Raw genomic sequence first — 19,050 nt, 5'->3', positions numbered from 1 at the left:
CGCCCCCCCCTTCCTGGGTTCCACTTGACCTGACATAAATTTTTTTTTTTTTGTACAACCATTTTGAACGAAACCCATCACGGTTATGTCATAATAAGTATTTTTTAATGATGATGAAACGTGGCCAAATGGGATGCCTCTTTCCACATGTTCTATAGCCACGACAAAAATATAAAAAATCAAGTCTGTGCAAAGGCGTTTTTCTCATCCTCTGCAAAGCTTAACACTAGTGTGTAAAATAAAACTCACATATCAAGACACCCTCCCTGGGACTACTTATCTAAAGACAGTGTCATCTCCTTTTGTGAATTTTCCCATTTAACAAGCGGAGAAACAGTTGTTCCAGATGATGTCAGTGTGCTTCCAGCTTAATTCAGGACAGGTTTCCAGGTGAGGTTAATTGTGCAAGCAGGGGAAAAGATCTTTTATAAATCTACATTTGGGGCCCAACTCACTATTGACTCTAAATTCTATAATATGGTTCTCGGGAGCCTAAATTTTTTCAAAGCTCTGGTAAGTCTAATGATCACTCAGGTTTAGATATTCTTAGAATTCCTGTATTTCCTGCCACTTTTAGCTGTGCTCTAATTTCACCCACTCTTCCTTGCTCTTTATTTTTATCATCCTGTTTTATTTCCTGCCTCCCCTTATATCTGGGAACAACTTGTCTGTCTGCTAGCCAAGCTGTCCCCTCAGGTCTTGCAACTATTCCCATAACTTCTGAACGTCCTGCACTGTGCAGTTAGGTTTTAGCCCTAATTCAATAATGTGAGCATGGTATCTAACCATCTCAAGAGGACAAAGAATGGAGCTCAGAACTAACTCGAAACAGCTAAAATACAGTGCAGAAAGACACACGCTGTCTGTACTGTGATAAAGATTAGGAGACCAGCATATGCCGTATTTCAGTTATTTTATGACTGGCTACAGAAAGCTTATCATTAAGGGAAATATTAATTAACCTCAGAGATACCCCTAGAAAACTTAAAATTTCTCCAGGACTCCTCCTCTGGTTTCTCCAGCCTACACTCCCCTCCACTTTGAACTACTGCAGACCCTAAAAGGACAATGCAAATCTTCTGGCTCCAGTACCGTGGGGATAACTAATGTGCTACATTACCTCTTTTATCACAAAGAGCCGGAAATTCTAGATAAAATGTCACATGTACACAGGCGCTGGTATATATGTAACGAGCCACACAGTATACCGTAATTACTACCAGCTGTGAACTGGCTGCCTTGTGCAGAGCTGTCGTCTATGCCATCACTTCACTATCAGCCGGGGAATTCCCTCCCTCTGTTCTTTGGATCCCATGCCTCTGTCTTTCTTGGTGACACATATCCTCCAGCTGGAGGATCCAGTTCCAGGATGGTTTACTCACACTGCTAGTGATTTGATGCTGGGAACTCAGCTGAGCTGCTGGCCAATGGCCTCTCTCAGAAAGGCTTCTTTCTCCATGAAGCTGCTTGGGCTCCCTCATAGCATGGTGGTAGGTTCTCTGGAAGATAGCGTAAGCCGCCGGGCCTTTTAAAAGCCAGTGCCTGGCAATCTCAGGACAGCACTTTCTTTGTGGAGCAGTATAGACCCAGCCAGACAGCAGTGTTTCGTGGCTCTGGTCTCTTTGTTGTTGCTATGTAGCATGCCACTGTGTGTGTATATATAGAACAATTTATCCATTCTGCTCTTGTCAGGTTTTGGTTATTCTGATTATGAACTTTCTTGTGTATTTTTTGGGAAGGGCATAAGCACTCATTTTACTAGGGTTTATACCTAGTGAAATCACTGGGTTATAGATTAGACATATATTTGGTTTTAGTAGATATAGTCAAACAGTTTTCCAAAGCGATTGTGACATTTTAATTCCCACCAACAATGTACCAGAATTCCAGTTGTGCCATGTCCTTATTACTCTTGATTTCAAGATTTTTATTTATTTATTAGTAGTGTGGCATATGGAATTTTAGTTCTCCCATCAGGGACTGAACCCGACTCTGTACTGGAACTGCAGATTCTTAACCACTGGACCTCCAGGAGAGTCCCCTTGAGGTTTTTACTTGCAGTCATTCTAGTGGTCTGCAGGGACCCATCTTGAGTTTTGCCCCATCTTCACTCTCACTTCTAAAGAAAGTGACTCTGCTGTTAGTTCCCAAAATACTTGAGGAATTTATGGTGCAGACTGGGTTGTTTTTTAGCTTTCCTCACTACAGGCAAAGCATCTAGGCTTCGCACGTCTGCTCATTTGCTTGAAGGCAAAGTGAAATCGCTCAGTCGTGTCCAACTCTTTGTGACCCTGTGGACTGTAGCCCACCAGGCTCCTCCGTCCATGGGATTCTCCAGGCAAGAATACTGGAGTGGGTTGCCATTTCCTTCTCCAGGGGATCTTCCCAACCAGGGATCGAACCCAGGTCATTTGCTTGATGATTTGCAAAATTTTGTTATTATTATCTCCTCTCCCATTTGCCCTGTTCTTGAGGTGTATGAATTATTATTTTTTTAAAATCCCTTTACTGTTGTTTCAGTGGAGTTTTGGGTGGGGGGTTGTGGGGGTTTAGCAAAAGTAATGAATGTTTAGTACCTTCATTTTAACCATGTCTTACTAACAATGCTGGGGCTTCCCTGGTGGCTTCAGGTGGTAAAGAATCTGCCTGTCAATGCAGGAGATGCAGGTTCAATCCCTGGGTTGGGAAGATGCCCTGCAGAAGGAAATGGCAAACCACTCCAATAGTCTTGCCTGGAGAACTCCATGGACAGAGGAGCCTGGTGGGCTACAGTCCTTGGGGTCGCAAGAGCTGGACATGACTGAGTGACTCACACACACGCCACTAACAATGTTATGGGCTTCCCTGGTGGCTCAGACAGTAAAGAATCTGCCTGCAATGCAGGCAACCTGGGTTCGATCCTTGGGTTGCAAAGATCCCCTGGAGAAGGGAACGGCAACCAACTCCAGTATTCTTACCTGGAGAATTCCATGGACAAAGGATCCTGGGGGGGCGGTTACAGTCAACGGGGTTGCAAAGAGACAGGACTGAGTAACTAACACTAATAACAGTTATGTGTGTGCACAGTTCAAATAGATACTTAATACATGTTTGTTGAACATGCTCAATTTATGCCTTGTACACTTTCACTTGTCCAAAGGACCATTATCTTATTCTGATGCTTTTATGAAACTGCAAGAAGGCAAACATTCATTCAATTGTGGCTAAGAGCACAGATACCACCAACAAAAACGAGTGAAACCACCACTTTTTAACAATGAGCTTGTGCTGAATACTCCCTAAGTTTTGGCGCTTTTGCAGTCATGAGTTAGTGGGTAGGATTATGTAGAGCACTTAATACCATGCCTGGCCCACAGTGAATGCGCATTAACGGGTTAACTACCTTGGATCATTTACATATTTCCTCTCCCCAAAAGCACTGATATCCATGATTTCTTATTATAGAAACATAATTAACATGCAGAAGCTTAGGCTAGAGAAAGAAAATCATCCATCCATCCATCCATCACTGATAGATAATCACTGTAAACATTTCTTTAAACTTTTCTTATAATATGTATAATACTTTAAATTACTGTCCCAAACCCTTCAGTGATTGGGTGGGGTCTCTTCATATCATAGGGAAGTGGAAAGGCACTAACTAGTTTACAGAAAACTTTTCCTGTCAACATTAATAGCCAGCAGCTCACTGCTAGTGTGACAAAATCATCTTCTCTATGACCAAGACGTTATCAGTTTTTCTTTGATCTCTGGGTTATTTAGAAGACACTTCAAATTTTAAAATATTTAGACAATTTTGTCTTTTCATTGATTTATACATTAAGTGCATTGTGTTCCAAAAATATAGTCTATTTGGTATAGATTATTTGAACTTTGTTGATGCTTGCTTTATGGTCTCCTATATGATCAATTTTAACAAATGTTCCACTTTTGTCTTAAAAGATTTTGTGATGCTCTAGTTGTTGGGTGCCAAGTTTTACTTATATCCATGAAATTAGGCTTTTGAGCCTTAGACTTATCTATAATGAAAAGAACTATGTTGTACGCTCCCATCACAATGGTGGACTTGTCAATGAATCCCTGTAGTTCTATCAGTTTTGGCTTTCATGTAAGAAACGAATTGCCAGTCTATGTTTGATACAGGATACAGGATGCTTGGGGCTGGTGCACCGGGATGATCCAGAGACATGATATGGGGTGGGAGGTGGGAGGGGGGTTCAGGATTGGGAACTCATGTACACCTGTGGCTGATTCATGTCAATGTATGGCAAAACCAATACAGTATTGTAAAGCAAAATAAAGTAAAAATTAAAATTTTAAAAAAACCTTTCATTATGGAAATTTTCACACACACTCAGAAACAGTCTACTGAATTCCCGTGCTCACTCCCAGCCCACACATCCACCGTCTCGCCACCAGCTTCAGTTACCAGTGCCATCTGATTCCCCTACCATTTTTGCTGTTGGGACATATTAAAGCAAATTCCTGATATAACATTTAACTTTAATATTTTTCTCTCATAAGGACTTAAAACAGACAGAGTATGTGGCACCTACAAGGGAAGAATTGCTCGACCTTAGTAAGCTGAATGTTCATGGCTCTCAGGATTTCCTTTGGGGAAGCTGACCCCTTCTCTAGTTCAGTCTTCTGTGGCAGAACGGTCAAGGCGGGTGTGTGAAGCAGCTGCAATGATGTCCTGTGTCTGGTAGATGCTCAGTAAGTGACTACTTACCCCCTGAAAACTGTAGGAATGGTCTTGGGAAGTCAAGCATGCTCAACAGCTAACAATCCTCCAGGGCAGAATTCTTGGGAAAAGTCTTGATATTATCCTTGTTCTTCTGGTGTCAGGATGAGCACGTGGCACAGCTAAGCAGGGCTCCTGGCTGGATGGGGGAATGAGAGTAGTAGGGTGAAAGGGCTGACACCAAATGCTACCTTTAGGCACATCAAGGCTTCTGGCCAAAGTTTCCAATTTACACTGGAATGTTGCTGAATGAGATACTGCTTAGGATGAGTGGTCTCTTAAATAAGCCCTGTTTATTACAGAGATTTTATACACACTGAGCACCCACCCTGTCCCAGGTACTTTACAAGGCATTGGGCATGCTCACGAAGTCCACTGTGTAAACAGGACATGAACTGTTAATTCATCCTAATCCATGTGTGAGGACAACGTGACGTTGTGTTCTGAAGGAACACAGCAAGAGACTTGATCTAGACTGGGACAAGGGAAGGCTGTGCTGCAGATGTGGTCTTGAAAGGGCTCTGTAGGATGAGCTGAGAGGTGACGCTGGGCTGATGAGGGAAGGCGTGTCAGGCAGTGACACGCTTAGGCAAGGTCAGTGTGGTGAGAGGCTTGCAGAGAGGCACGGGGCTCTGGAATACAGAGCAGTGATTTATCATTATTTATCGTTCAGCATAAAGAGGTGAGAGCTGAGGTCAGGAGCAGGTAAGGATGCTAATACCATGCTTACCTAGTGGGAAGGATGGTGACACACTATTCAGAGCATTTAAACCTCGACACAAACCTCTCCAGCAGGCACTCTGTGATCCTCTTTATGCAGGCAGGGAAACAGATACAGAGCTGCCCCAAGGTACCCAGCTGGTGAGCAACAGAGCCCAAGGGCTGGGTCTGTCACGCTTGACTGCCGTTAGAGGATTTTAATTTGAGCAGTGATATAAAAACAGGGATTTTTATTTAAAAAAAAATCACCCTGGCTGCTGAGTAGAAAACGGTCTGGGAGAAGAGGGAGCAGGAAGGAGTCTGGGTCGGGGGGTCACGAGGGCGTGTACCAGGGTCAAGGCTGCAGAGGTGGAGTAGTGGGAGGAGAGATGGATAGGACCCGAAGGACAGGGGTAGGCCAGGCAGGCTCCTCCGCAGCACAACGGGGTCCACTTCTGTTACCTAAAGGGGTGTGGGACTCAGCTTGCCGCTCAAGAGCCAATAAACAGGCCAGGCTGGTGGAAAGGAAGTTTGTTTTATTTTAGATGCCAGCAACTGGTGGCAGGGGGAGGCCATCTTTCCAAAGGCCAACTCCCCATCCAACTTCCCCATCACCACCATCCCGGCAACCAGTGGGGCAAGAGCTCTTATAGGCAGAAGTGGGGAGGGGGCTATATGCCAGAACAGCACAGTCAGCTCTGACAGTCATCTTCAAACTGGTCGTTGGTGGTCTGACCGGCGTCATCTTGGTTGTTTTAGGTACAGTTAATCTTCATTTCCAGGGTCCATTTGTTCCCATTTCTCTGAGGCCAGTTCTTGGAATTGTGGCAGCTCATGTCCTGGGTGCAGTCTGATCATCATGTAGTTTTCTCCGCCTAGTGTTTTGTATCTGTAAGATAGCTCACAGGATATGGCTCAGAATAATATCTATAGCCCTTGAGAAAAAACTAAATATCCTTGACTAAGCTTAATGACTAAATTATTATAATTTAGTCTCCTTTGTTTTCACATTTCTCACTTCTCTGAATAAACTTATTCTTTGACTAAAGCTTTCCAAAGATAAAAGGCAGGCAGAGCACATGGTGGGGTGGGGCAAAGACCACGGGGTCCTGCCCTGTTTCACTTGCCCTGGGCCTTGAGTGGACAGGATGAGCTGACCTGCTGCCACCGCTAAGTCACTTCAGTCATGTCCAATTCTGTGCGACCCCATAGACGGCAGCCCCAGGCTCCCCTGTCCTTGGGATTCTCCAGGCAAGAACACTGAGTGGTTTGCCATTGCCTTCTCCAATGCAAGAAAGTGAAAAGTGAAAGTGAAGTCGCTCAGTCGTGAAGGTGAAGTCGCTCAGTCGTGTCCAAGTCTTCGAGACCCCATGGACTGCAGCCTACCAGGCTCCTCTGTCCATGGGATTTTCCAGGCAAGAGTACTGGAGTGGGGTGCCATTGCCTTCTCCAGAGCTGACCTGGGAAAGGGATTTAGCAAAGCCTAGAGGACGTGACCAGCTGGAACCGTACACTCTATGAGGCAGGGCTGGGACAATTTTATCCATCCTGGGATGACCTGTCTCAACAGGAATCTGGCATGGAGCAGGCACTTTGTTTATAGCTGCTGAATTCATAGAAAAAGTTTTAAATATCTATGTCTTGAACCTGTTCATCTGAATAACTTCAGGTGAAGCACTTAGCCCCCTTAGCTTCAACAATCGCAACACTGCAGTCAGATCTGAGGCCCGGCTTGCTCTGCATTCTGAAAAACAACGCATGCAAACATCGACGTGCTGGAGTCAGATCATTCTGGCTCTTAACAGCTGATGCTTTGATTTTTAGGAATCTTGAGAGCTGATTGTTTAACTCAGTCATTTTTAAACATTAAGCTGCAACTCACTGTTTATCTCTGACTCCATGTTCAGGGACCTGTTGGTTGCTTGAAATGGGCTCTGGTGAGAATATTTACATCATGAAAGTCAGCAAAACGCCATAAACCAGGAGTTACCTTGGTTTTGTTTATTGCTTCCAGTCTAGGCTCTAGACTTAAGTCATGGAGACAATGTTAATAATGTAGTTTAACTTGAAAATTGTATCATGTCAGTTGCCACCACGTTGTAAATAGCACAAAAGTTTAGGAAATTTTCTTCCAGTATTTGGAAACCATTATCCTATTTAGCACAGGAACTGCTCGTGTCATTATTGTCTGAGTAAAGTTCTGGCAATGCATGCAATATACATCTTTGTTGTTTCACATCTGTCTCACTCACAACCAACATTCATGTCAGAACTACACTAATTCATCAGTTGCAATCATAGGTTGGCTATGGATATAAGCATTTGGAGAAAATCAACAAATGCATTCTCTGAGACCCAAATGGCCATATGGAATTATAATAGAGTGCTGTATATTTTATTATTTGTAATTGTGCGCTATGCATTCTTTGTATCATGGCAATTTATAATGCTTATGTGGGTATATCATGCATTCAGGGTTTTGTTTGTTTCTAGAAAGCTAGTTGTTATTAATAGATATTTACCAGCAGGTCAGTGCACTCAACCCTGAGTTGAAAGTCTCGTTCTCTGAGAAAGGGAATCTCAGAGGAGATGACACCCAAGCATCAGAGGACCTGTGGGGGCAGAGGGGAAGATGACCATGTCTGTCCAGCAGCCGGACACGGGCAGGCTGGATGACTTAAGAAGGAGCGTGGATAAAGCTGTCAACATTTTACACTTCCACCCCTTCTACATGGTGAGTCAGTCAGTAGAGAATTAGATGCTCCCTGAATTTTCGAGAACACGCTGGCTTTCTATTTATGCACTGCTGAGCTCTCTCAGAGTTGCTACGCCTCCCCCTGCCACCTCCCCAGGGTGGTATTCCTATTTAGAGGTGGGAGAATTCTTAATCAGACATGTCAGAAGCAGGTGGCCAGGCAAGCAGCAGCCTAGCCCTGTTGTGGGTGAGCACTGGTTCCCTGAACTTGCCTTTATCAGTGATAAGAATGTCCCAAGTCTGCCACAGAAAAGGCGAAAAAGCTTTGACGAACTTGCTGTGTGCTCCTGGGGGACGAACTAAGGCAGTAAAATAAAACTGAGGTTTGTGATAAAACGTGGCTGTAACTGGATGATGATCTGCTGAGCATTTCCTAATTATCTTTCTCACATAACTTCCAGTGGCTCCTATGACGTTTATCCCTTACGACTGTTTCTGCATGTGCCCTTTCCATTTTTACCAGATTAAATTAGAAAACTGAGCGAGATGCGTGTTTTCTGGACAGCACTTCTTCCTGGACAGTATTTAAAAATATAATTGAGGCAATTGTAAGGCATATATATATTTTTTTTACTAGTGCCAGTTAATTTACTGTTCACTGAGGGTAGCTTGATTTCACTCTTATGATAAACTCTTATTTAAACTGAGAGGCTGAAGGGATAAGCTGACAGTGGTCAGACCCTATACAGACACCCTGACCTGAAACCCACTGTTCAGTTAAGTTCAGTTCAGTTCAGTTGCTCAGTCATGTCCGACTCTTTGCGACCCCATGAATCGCAGCACACCAGGCCTCCCTGTCCATCACCAACTCCCAGAGTTCACTGACTCGCGTCCATTGAATCAGTGATGCCATCCAACCATCTCATCCTCTGTCGTCCCCTTCTTCTCCTGCCCCCAATCCCTCCCAGCATCAAAGTCTTTTCTAATTAGTCAACTCTTCGCATGAAGTGGCCAAAGTACTGGAGTTTCAGCTTTAGTATCATTCCTTCCAAAGAAATCCCAGGGTTGATCTCCTTCAGAATGGACTGGTTGGATCTCCTGGCAGTCCAAGGGACTCTCAAGAGTCTTCTCCAACACCACAGTAGCCACCCCCAAAGGCCAGTGTGCTCAACGTCAGCTTAGAGGGAGTCACACTGCCACCTCCAGCAACAATCTCCGTGACAAATGGCCCCGTATGGTCAGAAGGTGACTAGCAACTGACTGTTCCCCTAGTTTTCATCCCTGCTTCCAATTTAGGATGAACCAGAGAAAGCCAGACATGACTGAGTGACTTCACTTTCTCTTTTCACCTTCATGCATTGGAGAAGGAAATAGCAACCCACTCCAGTGTTCTTGCCTGGAGAATCCCAGGGATGGGGGAGCCTGGTGGGCTGCCGTCTATGGGGTCGCACAGAATCAGACACAACTGAAGCAACTTAGCAGCAGCAGCAGCAGAGAAAGCCAGTATGCATTCCTGACCAACCACCAGACCCCAGGTTTCTAATCAGTCACCTCCAGCTTCCCCGACGGAGAAGGCAATGGCACCCCACTCCAGTATTCTTGCCTGGAAAATCCCATGGATGGAGGAGCCTGGTAGGCTGCAGTCCATACAATTGGACACGACTGAGCGGCTTCACTTTCACTTTTCACTTTCATGCACTCGAGAAGGAAATGGCAACCCACTCCAACGTTCTTGCCTGGAGAATCCCAGGGACAGGGGAGCCTGGTGGTCTGCTGTCTATGGGATCGCACAGAGTCGGACACGACTGAAGTGACTCAGCAGCAGCAGCAGCAGCAGCTTCCCCGAAGCCTCCATCAGGACACGCCTGGGTCACGCCTTTTCTCCACTAAGAAGCCCCCTCCCCCTGACTCCTCTGAGTCTCTGCCAATCACACTGATGGGAGCTGACTCCCTTGCTACATCGAGCGAGCTCTGAAGAACCAGGCTTTGCTTGTCACCACTGGTTGGTCTTTACTTCCATAAATATAAGACAAAAACGAATTTCCAGATCATCTTGAGGCAGCCCTGACCCCTACACCGTCTCCCTGGTATCAATGGGCACCATACAGTACCCCTTCAGCGGCCCTTTCAGGGCCCTCAGCCCCTGGCCTCCTCTTGGGAGGTGCTCCCCAGGGGCATGGGACCCTCCCGGGAGCACACAGTGAGGCCTGGTCCCCCTCCATTGAGGCTGTCCCCAGGTGGCCACCAGCTGTCCCCCGGCCATTTGGGCAGTCCCCAGTAGGATGCCAGCCTTCAAGGGCTCCTAATGAAATTGAAGAAGGTAGGGAAAACCACCAGACCATTCAGGTATGACCTAAAATCAAATCCCTTATGATTATACAGTGGACGTGAGAAATAGATTTAAGGGCCTAGATCTGATAGAGTGCCTGATGAACTATGGAATGAGGTTCGTGACACTGTACAGGAGACAGGGATCAAGACCATCCCCATGGAAAAGAAATGCAAAAAAGCAAAATGGGTGTCTGAGGAGGCCTTACAAATAGCTGTGAAAAGAAGAGAATTGAAAAGCAAAGGAGAAAAGGAAAGATACAAGCATCTGAATGCAGAGTTCCAAAGAAGAGCAAGAAGAGATAAGACAACCTTCCTCAGCAATCAATGCAAAGAAATAGAGGAAAACAACAGAATGGGAAAGACTAGAGATCTCTTCAAGAAAATTAGAGATACCAAAGATGGGCTCGATAAAGGACAGAAATGGTATGGACCTAACAGAAGCAGAAGATATTAAGATGAGGTGGCAAGAATACACAGAAGAACTGTACAAAAAAGATCTTCATGACCAAGATAATCATGATGGTGTGATCACTCATCTAGAGCCAGACATCCTGGAATGTGAAGTCAAGTGGGCCTTAGAAAGCATCACTAGGAACAAAGCTAGTGGAGGTGATGGAATTCCAGTTGAGCTGTTTCAAATCCTGAAAGATGATGCTGTCAAAGTGCTGCACTCAATATGCCAGCAAATTTGGAAAACGCAGTAGTGGCCACAGGACTGGAAAAGGTCAGTTTTCATTCCAATCCCAAAGAAAGGCAATGCCAAAGAATGCTCAAACTACTGCACAATTGCACTAATCTCACATGCTAGTAAAGCAATGCTCAAAATTCTCCAAGCCAGGCTTCAGCAATATGTGAACTGTGAACTTCCTGATGTTCAAGCTGGTTTTAGAAAAGGCAGAGGAACCAGAGATCAAATTGCCAACATCCGCTGGATCATGGAAAAAGCAGGAGAGTTCCAGAAAAACATCTATTTTTGCTTTATTGACTATGCCAAAGCCTGTGACTGTGTGGATCACAATCAACTGTGGAAAATTCTGAAAGAGATGGGAATACCAGACCACCCGACCTGCCTCTTGAGAAACCTATATGCAGGTCAGGAAGCAACAGTTAGAACTGGACATGGAACAACAGACTGGTTCCAAAGAGGAAAAGGAGTACGTCAAGGCTGTATATTGTCACCCTGCTTATTTAACTTATATGCAGAGTACATCATGAGAAACGCTGGGCTGGAAGAAACACAAGCCAGAATCAAGATTGCCAGGAGAAATATCAATAACCTCAGATATGCAGATGACACCACCCTTATGGCAGAAAGTGAAGAGGAACTCAAAAGCCTCCTGATGAAAGTGAAAGTGGAGAGTGAAAATGTTGGCTTAAAGCTCAACATTCAGAAAACGAAGATCATGGCATCCTGTCCCATCACTTCATGGGAAATAGATGGGGAAACAGTGGAAACAGTGTCAGACTTTATTTTTGGGGGGCTCCAAAATCACTGCAGATGGTGACTGCAGCCATGAAATTAAAAGACGCTTACTCCTTAGAAGAAAAGGTACGAGCAACCTAGACAGCATATTGAAAAGCAGAGACATTACTTTGCCAACAAAGGTCCATCTAGTCAAGGCTATGGTTTTTCCAGTGGTCATGTATGGATGTGAGAGCTGGACTGTGAAGAAAGCTGAGCACCAAAGAATTGATGCTTTTGAACTGTAGTGTTGGAGAAGACTCTTGAGAGTCCCTTCGACTGCAAGGAGATCTAACCAGTCCATTCTGAAAGAGATCAGCCCTGGGATTTCTTTGGAAGGAACGATGCTGAAGCTGAAACTACCATACTTTGGCCACCTCATGCGAAGAGTTGACTCATTGGAAAAGACTCTGATGCTGGGAGGGATTGGGGGCAGGAGGAGAGGGGGACGACAGAGGATGAGATGGCTGGATGGCATCACTGACTCGATGGACGTGAATCTGAGTGAACTCTGGGAGATGGTGATGGACAGGGAGCCCTTGCGTGCTGTGATTCATGGGGTCGCAAAGAGTGAGACACGACTGAGCGACTGAACTGAACTGAACTGAGGGGACATTATCTGCTCTGACTTTCAGGTCATCAAATATTCTTGGTACTGGCAATTGACATGACAAGAAGTCTTTTGCAAGAGCTCAGAAGAGATGTTTACTTTGGTAAATCATCTATCGAGCCAGCATTTCTGGATATGAACCCCCAACCCTTGGAGATCACATTCCTTAGGGTGTACTGGCTTGAACCCAGATGAACACTTGGCTGACCCTAAGTGGTTATCTTCTCTAAACTGAGTGAAAGATAAGGTCTAGGGCCCCAGTGAAACTGGAGACAAAAATCTCCAAATATTAATTAGAAACAGATGACGAGCTAGGTCAGAATGAGTCTGGCATTCTCAATCTCAATTATCTTAGGAAAGACTGTATTTGCGAGAGTTAAACTGCAAATTAAACAAGCTGAATATTTGCATCTCGGTAGGCTGTAAAGGGCAAGAGCTCATTTCTGTTTCCATCAGCTCTGCTTCTTCAGTAAGTACTCTGTAGAAACAAACCAGCACTCTACACCTGTGCAGCTCAGCAAACACACTCCACACTTGAGCAAGGGTCTCTCGCCTGCTTGAGCAGGAGCGAAGTAGATCTTTTATTCTATGAGAAGAGGGTGAAAGAAACTTGCCTTAGGTTTTCAATAAAATTCACAGAAGCACAGAATTCTGAAGTCAGGAAGAATGTGGAGCGCATCCAACCCAATTTCCCTACTTCTATTTATTCCTTGGGTCGTTGGTTTTACTAAGATGCTCCCTTAAAATCCAAGGGCAAAAAAGTTTACTAAAAACTTTGGTATTTCTTCCCCTGCGTGGTCTACCATGCACAGCACATTAGAGTATTGATATTTCTAGAAAACCCTACAATAAAGGAAGTCTGTTTTCCTTTCATCAGAATGCAAAGTACTGGGGAAGTATGACCCATCCCTTGGGGAATACAGACTTAGTCTGGTCTACTCATCTATATGTAGCTGTCATTCACTTGTGTCCAACTCTTTCTGACCCCATGGACTGCAGCACACCACGCTTCCCTGTCCTTCACCATCTCTTGGAGTTTGCTCAAACTCATGTCCACTGAGTTGCTGATGCCATCCAACCATCTCATCTTCTGTCATCCCCTTCTTCTCCTGCCCTCAACGTTTCCCAGAATCAGGGTCTTTTTCCAGTGAATCACCTCTTTGCATCAGGTGGCCAAAGTATCGGAGCTCCAGCTTCAGTATCAGTCCTTCCAATGAATATTCAGGGTTGATTTCCTTTAGGATTGACTGGTTTAATCTCTTTGCAGTCCAAGGGACTCGAGTCTTCTCCAGCACCATGATTCTAAGCCATCAATTCTTCAGCCCTCAGCCTTCTTTATGGCTCAGCTCTCACATCCGTACCTGACTACTGGAAAAACCATAGGTTTGACTACATGGACCGTTGTTGGCAAAGTGATGTCTCTGCTTTTTAATGTGCTGTCTAGGTTTGTCATAGCTTTTCTTCCAAAGAGCAAGTCTCTTAATTTCATGGCTGCAGTCACTGTCTGCAGTGATTTTGGAGCCCAAGAAAATAAAATCCGTTATTGCTTCTACTTTTTCCCCTTCTACATGCCATGAAGTGATGGGACTGGTCACTTTGTGCCGTGAAGTTTTTTGAATGTTGAGTTTTAAGCCAGCTTTTTTACTCTCCTCTTTCACCTTCATCAAGAGGCTCTTTAGTTCCTCTTCGCTTTCTGCCATTAGTGTGGTGTCTTTTGCATATCTGAACTTGCTGATGCAATTCTGATGACAGAGTCTTAGGATAAGTTCCGTCATCTCCCAGCTTTCAGAACAGTGCTCCTGATCCCACACCACTGATCTAGAACCTCTTCACAGTTAATAGTCTTGTCACCACTCATTGAGAGTGCTGTGACCCAGCCTTTACCAAGAACTTTCCATGCAAGTCTGGTCTCAATTATAACTCTGTCATCCAGTGGTGCACATGGGCATTTGTTAAGGAGATAAATGCTTTATAAGTTTTAAATAAAATTTGAACTGTTTCCAAGAACAACACCTGGGTGTTCATGTCCAAACTCTGCTGATATGCCCACATCCTTTACCTGTACCCTCGACGATGCACAGCACAGAGCACCTCCGACCCAGCACAGGCCAGGCACCAGGTCTGGGTGGGGCTGACGAGTTTTGGAGTCTGGGCCCCAACTGAGTGCTTCACTGCTTCTGTGAGAGGAGGGAATGAAACCTGAAACACTTCACAGCACAAAGTGACCAGAAGGAGACCTGGGTGCAGGAAGGTCTGGGTCAGGCCCCCATCTCTTCTGCTCTTTGCCGTGCCCAGGTGAGAGGTTTGAAGACCAGCTCTTCTCTTAGGAGGATGGCCTAAGAGGTGTGGAAAACCCCAGGCATATGGTACTTTCTGGTTCTTCTCTGCACCAAGTCCCTTCCCCCACACCCAGGTGGGTCTTGACTGCCAGCAGCACGGGCTCTGATGAAACGTCAGCTGTCCTGAGAGTGGCTTCCCTCCTCTGAATTTTAACTGGGCTTCTCGACACTTCTAAGACATCCAAGTCACGGTACTGGACAAGGTGCACCCAGGTCTTTGGAGCATCATGCCCATCTCTGGAAGCTGACCGTCAGGGAGGAATGAAGAGAAGGTGAATGTGAGGCCAACTCTCGGCCTTGCCCTGGGCTCCAGTCTGGGCCTCATTTCCTCGGGAGGGTGGGTTTCCACTGGCCAGGAGGTGGAACTCCATCACCTCCACTAGCTTTGTTCGTAGTGATGCTTTCTAAGGCCCACTTGACTTCACATTCCAGGATGTCTGGCTCTAGATGAGTGATCACACTATCGTGATTATCCGGGTCGTGAAGATCCTTCTTGTACAGTTCTTCTGTGTATTCTTGCCACCTCTTCTTAATATCTTCTGCTTCTGTTAGGTCCATACCATTTCTGTCCTTTATCAAGCCCATCTTTGCATGAAATGTTCCCTTGGTATCTCTAATTTTCTTGAAGAGATCTCTAGTCTTTCCCATTCTGTTGTTTTCCTCTATTTCTTTGCATTGATCGCTGAAGAAGGCTTTCTTATCTCTTCCTGCTATTCTTTGGAACTCTGCATTCAGATGCTTGTCCTGTCCAACTCTTCATGACCCCACGGACTGCAGCCTACCAGGCTCCTCCATCCATGGGATTTCCCAGGCAAGAGTACTGGAGTGGGTTACCATTGCCTTCTCCAAAAAACAAGTACTAGGCTCCAGATAAAAGTCTCTTGGAACAGATGCACTTGTATCTGGCTGATTTCGAAAAATTATTATGCTTTTAAATATATGCTTGAAAGTGAAAGTGTTAGTGACTCAGCTGTATCTGACTCTTTGGGACCCCAAGGGGGGCCTGGAAGCACGGTCAGACCCAGCGTGGAGCTGATGAAAACAAAAAGGGAAAGGCTGGGGAAGGGAGGCCAACTCCATGTGTGATCAGCACCATCAAATGAACCATTTGGCGCTGACAGGACTTTCTCCCACACGACTGGACACACAGAATGAATGGAGACAATTTCTGTCAGAGAAATATTTTCTCTCATGATTGAAAACAAAGGAGACAAGCTTCAGTACTGGCAAGAAACCATAATCCCCGGACTTGAGAGGCCCCTGGAGTCAGTACGGGTACTTTGGGAACATGTACCCGGGACTCAGAGGACCCCCTGGGGCTCCAGCAGAGAGAGAAATGAATCACTTGAGGACAGCCCTTCTCCTTGCAGTGGGAATCCATCACACATCTGCATCCCAAGCATTGTGGTATCTGGCTGCTCGCCTTCTTACCAGGGAGACAAAAAGTAACATTGGTAAAGCCCAGATTTCCATGATATCAAACATGAGAAGTATGAGATTCAAGGATTAAAGGACTGCTCCTCTTATACCTGGGACTGCACCTACTACTGGGTCCATGCAAGATGCCACAGGTGGTTCGGGGGAGGGGGGGCGGCCCTCAAGGTGACACCCGGGAGGCAGGAAACACTGAGTTGATTAATTTGAAAGGGGAAATGACAAGACCGTTTGAATGAGTTGGAGGCCAAGCTAAAAAGGACGCTCAGTGACCCTCAGTTCCCCGTGCACAAATGGGGAATGGCATCAGGACTGGCCTGTTTGTTGTGCTTTGAAGGAGCCTGGAAGGGAAGTCACGAGGTCTCTCTGCACCCTGTTGGCTGAAGATGGGAGAAATGACCAAGGTAATGACTAAGAGAAGGCAACTGGATCAGTGGTTTGAGACACTGTGATGCAGCCAGCCTTTATCACCCAAGTTTCCTCCATTTTGGGGGGTCTTAGGGGTAGGGGCTACTGTTGCACATGCAGTGAAAAACGCTGCATAACCACAGGGCTCAGCAAGTGCCTGGAACACACTAGAGCTAAGCAGCAAAGGGGCCACCTGAATTTCAGATTAATCAACTGAAGGCAGACATTCCACACAGCCAAGATGCTGTCCTGAGAGATAGCTGAGGTTTAATAAATTCCTCAGGCTTATCTCGCCTCAAGATAAACTCAGTAAGTTCTCTGCTATAGTTTTTCCCTAATTTCCCACAGCTTTTACTTTGCCTTAAGTGCAAAGTTTGAAGGAACAAGTCTGGGAACTGCACTGAAAGTTTCAGGAGAGAGGCTTTCACATTCTCTAAAGCACAGGGAACGCACACTCTGGGGAGTGAGGTGATGTGGAGGCAGGAACTCCAGAAGACAGAAAGCAGAGGGATGTAACTATTTTCGCCCGGACTCAGTTCCCTGCTAGGGTTCTGCTTCCAGGCTGGTGTACCTGCTGCGGCCTGAACCTACGGTTCCAACAGGAACTTTGAGTGAGATTTCAGAAACAAGCCTCTTCTTCACATGGATGGTTGCATGTTCTTTAGTGCATCGAGCAACGGTTTCTAAGATAAGCAGAGAAACAAATCCATGCAGACCAGCTCCTTCATGACGCCCGGGTGAGTAACTGTTCGATCTTCTGACAACTCTAGAGGACGAGCTCTGGAGAGGGTGAGCACGCCGCTGGTGGGCGAGGGCGGCCCACCTACACTGCCTCTCTTTTCCTGGGAGATGACTAAGAACAAGTGGCTCAGAGATCATTACAGGCAAACGATTATGAAACACCTGACTGAGAAGCTGGGAATTAAAACTAGGTCTATTCATTAATGTGATCCAGAAACCTTCGATTCTACTTCAGGATTTTCTTTTTTTCTATGGAATCCAGAAATCATTTCAATCTCTCAATGCTTCAATTTTCTTCTGAAAGAAAAGAAGGTAAATGGTATCCACTTTACAATGGAGTCTGGAGATTCAGCTGTGCATTCTTGGAACAGCTGCACTGCAATCTCCACGAGGCAGTTGTGTGTCTCCAGTGAGTTTTGGGGGCCGGGATATGGGAGCTAAATTGACTCCCTATTCTCTTAACACTACCAGGAAAAGAATACTGAATGCCAGAATAAAAACAGAATGCATCCTTTTCAAGATGAGGTTTTAGAAAGAAAGGGATTTGCCAAGTATCCTTACTTTGAAAATAAATCACTTCTGGAGACACCAACTCACACTGAATGGCCCCAGAGCTAAGGAGCCAGGTTGGTGAAGGTAATCCCACTCCTACACATGGCTCTCAGCTCACAACAGAGCCTGGCCCTGAGGCTCTTGGGCTCTCAGCTCATGACAGAGCCTGGCCCTGGGGCTCTTGGGCCCTTGGTTTCAGGGGAGGGGAGGAAGGAGCTTTTTTCTGATCAGGTCTCCTTGCTACCTGATTTAAGTGGTGAAGATACAAGGAATATCAACTTGAAGCTCACAAACTTTCACAATAGAACAAGATCTATTTTGAGTCTCATACAAAATCCAGGTTAGCTTTGTATGACTATTACTATTTAAAGCACAGATTTATAATTCTATGATTATTTAGAAGTTAATGATTAAAATTTGCTAGAGATGACTGGTTTTTGGTTCTGTCTCCTAAAGCTTGAGTGACCATATCTATTTTTTATCTCTGGAAAAACCACATGGGTGGCTCTGTAAATGTGCATGGGAACAGTATTCACAGGTGAGCCTCCTATGACCCTCAGTCCTTGCCTCCTTCCCAAGGTCAGAGGGAATTCCAGGGTGAAGCACGGAAGTGTACCAAGTCTCATTAGTAGTAATAACAATTAACAGTTATCTTAGCACTTGTAGTGGAATTGCTCCAAACCTGGGTTTATTAAGTTTGTTACAAAGTAAAAAAGAAAGGTGTCAATGTACTTAGCACCTCAGATCTTGTAGGTACTAACAGAAGCACCCTGAATTGTTTTTTTTACAAAAGCAAAGAGAAACAAAAACTCAAATCAACTCAACAGGAAAACAGCATGACCTGGGACCTCTCAGAAGGAACAATGATAATAAAGGGCTCAGGTGTCACCTAACAGGTGGCAGTAACCCAGGAGTCAAACTGGAGCCGCAGTCATCCTGGGTCGTGCCAACAGAGAGAACCGATTTCTTCTCAAATGACTCAAGACCACATGTGAATTCAGCACACAAGGAACTGATGGTTTTTTTTTTTTGATC

The sequence above is a fragment of the Oryx dammah genome, unplaced genomic scaffold (assembly GCF_014754425.2).
Source record: "Oryx dammah isolate SB20612 unplaced genomic scaffold, SCBI_Odam_1.1 HiC_scaffold_4, whole genome shotgun sequence".
Lineage (NCBI taxonomy): Eukaryota > Metazoa > Chordata > Mammalia > Artiodactyla > Bovidae > Oryx > Oryx dammah.
This window is presented reverse-complemented; position numbering follows the sequence as displayed.